The following is a 6000-nucleotide window of genomic DNA, read 5'->3' on the forward strand; positions in this document are numbered from 1 at the left end:
AAAAAAAAAAGAATAAAAAATAGGGCCAGGTGTGTAGCTTAGAGGTAAAATGCCTCTGGGTTCAATCTCCAGTACTGAAAAAAAAAATCTCAGAAACACACACCAGGTAGTAATTCCAGATCTGTATTTTTTCCCTACACAATACCGCCCTCTTTAGGTGGGGGAGGAACCAGTGGATGTATATTAGAAATGATGAAACTCCAGACTGGTAATTTATAATACTCAAAAGAAAGCTAGAAGATGAAGAATTGTGATTAGAATACAAAACATATTATGTTATAAACTATAGTATTATACAAAATACAGAATAATAATTAATGTTGATTGCTTATCTTACCAATAACTCAGAAATTTTATAGTAATAACTTCAACAATAAAAACATTTATAGTGCTTTGAAAATTCACAGTTATCACAGATATTATTTCTGTTTTTAATATTTTTACAGAACAGCTACTACTGCATATGTCCCAATTACATAAGAAGAAATTCTTTGTCAAGGAGTCAATGCGACTAGAAAAAGACTATATACATCTTAGTATAGAGAAACTATAATTCAAGCCCAGGATTTTGAAATAGATCACCTCATTTTCATATTACTACCTACTTTTTATGCTCTATTCTTATAAATTTGCAAATAATACTTATTAAGATCCACAAAAATGAAGTTTACAAGATCTAACTGACCAAAAAGCAACTGTAGAATACAGAATATATCTTTAAATTGTGAAAACCATCCATATTCTTGCTTCCAAAGTGCTATCAACAGAATAGCAATAATAGCAGTTTGCAGCAGCTTACTGGAAAGGCAGCATTTCAGCCTGCCTACTCAGGCCTCCTGAATCAGAATTTGCATTTTTAACTGGAAGCCCAGATGTTTCATTAGAGTTTGAGAAGCCCTGGTTTAGGTGACAGAGCAGTCCTCTTATTGTAGGTAAAATAGCTTATTTGGCATTTTAAATTCTAATTCCACCAATGAGTGGTTTAGACACTTGCCTTCATATTAGAAATTCTTCCCTGTTGTTCTCAAAAGTCCAAGGACAGAAAAATTTCCCATCAGATACACTTCACACAAAGGAAAAGAGTTAATTGTGTTTAAAGCCAATATCACTTAATTTTTAAATAATGTTTACCTGATTTATCTGCACAATAACTCAACCCAAAGATTACAAATTAGATAGAAATTGTGGAGAGATTGGATGACTAATAAATATTTGGTTATTACAGAATTTATAAATGATTCATCTGGAAGGTTATAAATCATATTTGAGCTTCATGTTATCTCCCTGTTGGAAGCAAAACATGGCTAAATTCAAAAGGCAACACAAAGAGATGGCCCTACTATTTGTCTCCTGAAATGCTGATGTACTACTTCATGCTTCCAATATTCATCATTTTTTTGCATTGAGCTAAAAAATAAATATTTATAAAGTTGGTAGCGGTTTGTTTAAACTCATTGTACTTTTGTAAATTTCAAGTGACAAGTATGTTCTGCCATTAATAGAGGTTTTGGAGCTACTCATATAAATGTGCCAGCACATGCAAAAGCCACACATTCTTTGTTAAACTAAACAGGCCTAAGCATTGTGTGGACTCCTGGCATAGTATGGCTAAATATTCAGACACATGCCTGTATAGTACTGCGTGTACTGCCAACTGGAAGGAAAACAAAAGGAAGAAAATCATATAAATATACTGGTAAACATTGACTTTGTAAGATACAGCATAAGCTGCTTTGGAAAAAATTGTAGAGCAGGATTCAAAGAATACATTTAAATTCTTTCCTTAGGAATATGTATCTAATTTGTTTTTCATGAAAACATGTATTTAGCAGTGAGGAGTTTTTCATTGGCTAAGATATTTTGGCATATTTATGGTGTAAAGGTGATTGGAATAATGTTTGCATTCATTTTGCATTGAAATTTGAAATAAGTATAAGATATACACTTTGTAACATAAAATCATTGCCAGTCAGGATATACTCCCTTTAAGAAAACATAATTCAGTATATGAAAATTCAAAGTGACTAACCTATAAATATGAGGGAATTATTCATGTTGCCAAAGGATCCTTCCTTGACCAAACATTTATCACAGAATATCTTTAAATAAATAGTTTAGCTTCCCTTTAGGACATCTAAAAATACTAGATTTAAAGTATCTGATGTTCAAAGAATATCTAAGGAGCACATCTATTATTCAAAGCACGAATCTTAATAGATGATTTTAGAAGTTCTTACTGATCATTATTTATGCTGAAATGATACACCATTACCAGTCAAGAAGAAAGGCTAATGGCCAATCCAATGTGATGTTTTTACATATAAACTCTACTACTTTTTCTCACTCACGTGATGACTAATATGGCATTCTATTACGGCTATTAATTATTAATTCCAGAACAAGTGGTATCTTTCTGGGGCTATTTGAAAGTCATCTCTCTTTCCATACAAATTGATGATTTCTCTTCCCTCTCTCTCTAAATACTTCCCATGAAATGGTAGTTAAGCTATTTCTTCTGGCTAGACTAACTTCACTCCCTCATGGACCTTTCATAAGCTGTGCCATTGTGTTTGCATTTCTATTACCCTGAAATCGGAAAGAAGTAGAAGATGTACAGGAGCAATGAAAGGAGTGGTTTAGATGCATAGTGGAGCTCATATAGACTTACTTTTCCTTTCTCAGTGGCTCTGGAAAAATTAAAAACAGTGATCTGTTATTAATTTCCCTTTTATTATTTTGCTACATGTACAGCCATCATCTAAGCCTTTTAGCTTTCATTTTCTATGCATCCTAGAAGCTAGTGGTTGTCTACACTGTAGGCCATGGATTCCTCCAGCCTCCAATACTTGCCATTGGGGAAAACGCTGGACCTATGCAGAGGGATGATAGTACTCTCAGGTGCAACTGAGAAGGGTGTTGAATAAAAATAAGTGGGTGGAAGCCACCCACTTATTAAAATAATTAATTCCACAAAATTATTTATTATCCAAATTAATTATTATTAATTTTATTAATAATAATTAATAAAAATAAGTGGGTGGAATGCCCAGGAAGGCACTGAGTAATATTTTTGCTAAAAGGGGGTAGTAATAAGCCAATAAGTTTGGAAATCTATGCTGTAAACATTTTTTAAATGAAGTTTCTCATTTGCAGAGAAATGACTCAGTGACTGGTCTAAACTAAGTCATTAGTTCTAGTAGTTTTAGAATAAAATCCTTGGAGTGTACTATATGCATTATATGGTCTTGTGTCAGCTCATCAAAGAAAGAAAGAAAACAAATTCATAAAGTCAGTGTTTTATTTAGGCCCAAGATACAGAAGAAAAAAATGGTTATTTATATTTTTATCTGTCTCTTATGTCTTTATGGACATACCTGCTATTATGTCCATCCTCTTCTTTGTACAAACATAGTTCAATGGTCTCAATGTAGTTCGTGCAATGTATTTCAGAAAATACTATTTCTTCCTTTATTTAAATGTCCTCTATAAGCTTATCTTTATGTAGATACAGGATTTGTGTTATTCTATACCTACTGCCAGGATCTTGCTTCTTATTCTGACTAAAGTACCTGTAGCTCCTCAATTTAAGAAAGTATATTCTACCAATTTTCCTTGCCAGTTTAACTGGCAAATTCTAAAACACATGTTTTGTACAATTCTAAGCAAGATTGTAAGACATGATAGAGCTAGGCTTAGAGTGAATCACCTTAAAAATTAGGAATTTCAGAATCCATAATGCTTTTTTCTGTATAATAGATTCATATCTACTTATAAACTATGCTGTCTCTAATCCAAAGTCTTGTCACATTTTTAAGATATTTATTTAAGTTACTTATGAGTATAATGCAATTATACACCATAGAGATATTCAATGTGTTAAAAGCACACATGCGCACAGCTTTCCGGCTCCTTCCCTTCACATTCTACCGACCCTTCTCCCCTCCCTTCCCCATACAAGTTAGCTCGATCGGTACTAATACCTGTTTTCTTCTTGACTGCACACAAAACTTTTCAGATCACATGCTTTTGCACACACTATTCCTTAAATTTGAAATTCTTTTCTTGATTTTTTCTTCCACCAAGAAAATTCCTATGCATATTCCAGAAATTAAATGTCATCTCCTGAGGGAAGTCTTCAAAAATCTCACCTGGGCTGAATTACAATTTCTCCCCTGTGCCGTAGTGTTTATTTTACATTTTTGTCACAGTTCTTTTTATGGATTTCTGGAGCTTAATCCTATTCCTGACATATAGTAAGAATTCAATAAATGTTTTAGAATGAAGTAATAAGATCAGTGGAGGAGAATTATAGAACTAGGCTTAAACCATATGTAAAAAAAAATCTTAGGAATCATATAAAATTTTGACAAAATACCTGACCTCTCGGAAAAAAAATATATCATTTTAAATGACCCAGAAATATAGGTCATACTTTCCTAAGCTTAATTTTTAAGTCTATATGCAAAGCGTTGTAGAAAAACCTGGCACTGTGGCCATACTATAGTCAGCATAAAAATAGAGAGAATGGGGAAAAATTGTGAACATTTTGTTCAAGCCTTCTGCTTAAGGTAAGATTATCTATAGAACAAAAAGTTCTCTTATCTTGGGAGGAAGACCGAATAGCACACAATGACATCAGGTCTATAATTCAGAGAATTTTATCTGCTAAAATTATTTTAGCTGTTCAACTATCAAGAAAAATCCAGAAAATTCTTACATTTCAGAAAATGCAGCAAGGCAACTAGCTCATATTCTCACTTGCATTGACAGGCTACAAACTTCAAATATCACCTCTAACATTTCATCTAAAATATTAGGTGTTCCTGAGCCACTTTCCCTGCCTTGGTTCTTCCACTGAGTTAGACACAGGTTGGGAACTTGTCTTATTAATATTTCTCACAGGTGTCCTATATGAAGGTTGGTTCTTAAACTTTCTGGTATTTAGTATTTGCAGATATGTGAATATGTACCTTTTCAAAGAATGTGGTGTGTGCTTTCCCGTAATCTGCCTCCAGACATTACCTTCTAATTATTTTGGGAAGAATTCTATTATCTCTGAAAGAAGCGTTGAGGCACTTTTTAAAAAAATGACTTTTAAAAATAAAAATGATTACCTCATTGAAATTCTGTATTGGGATTTATCTGTAATAAAATGAATTAGAAGCCATTTGAAATGAGAAGTTAAGGGAATTTTTCCCTGTTTAGGAGATTTTGCTTAAGTCCTGGGGACTATTTGACTATTTCAATCAGAAAGTGCTCAAAAGGAATTGCATTCATTTATTCCTGATTGACTTAGGTTCAAGCTACTGAAGCAGACTCTGGATTTTTATATCAAACCAGCTACAATTTGTTCCTATAGGTCTGATTGCTGCTTATTGGTTTGTTAAATACTGAAATATATCTCCCAAAGTACTTTGTTTAAACAGCAATCTTCAATCTATATTTTAGAATAAGCCTGAAAGAAATATGTTATTTAATTAATTTTTATGACAGAAATCTTTTTCAGGTGGTCTATGCAGTTCTTTTGCTCTTATGTCAGGTGCCAAAATATTTCAAAAAGGAAGCTTACTTCTGCCATGTGTGATTTCTGATGTGTGATTTCTTTGGATGTCATTTTGCATTGCATGTGAGACAGCTATTTTTTATTTCTTGATGTCTGTTGCACCCAAAGGAAATCTGTATATTGCTTTCTGCAAGAAAAGAGCAACTGGGTGGCATTGGAAAAACTTCCACCCACTAACATGGAAAAATATTCAATCTGTCCCATTACATTGAAGTGGAAGACTTTAAAGGGCAGCATACCCAGTTAAGGAAGATATATTTCCATCTGTGATCAATAGCATATGAAGAACATCTTCTCTCTGATCTCTCCAGTGCAAAATTACCTTGGTGGTTCCTGGACCATGGACATTCTACAAGTTTCTAAGTTTGAGCAGCCATGGGAGCCATTCCTGATTTCAAGGGGGAAAATGTTCTCTTTGTGAGGTCCATGGAATGTGA

The sequence above is a fragment of the Muscardinus avellanarius genome, assembly GCF_963383645.1.
Source record: "Muscardinus avellanarius genome assembly, chromosome: 2".
NCBI classification, from domain to species: Eukaryota; Metazoa; Chordata; class Mammalia; order Rodentia; family Gliridae; genus Muscardinus; species Muscardinus avellanarius.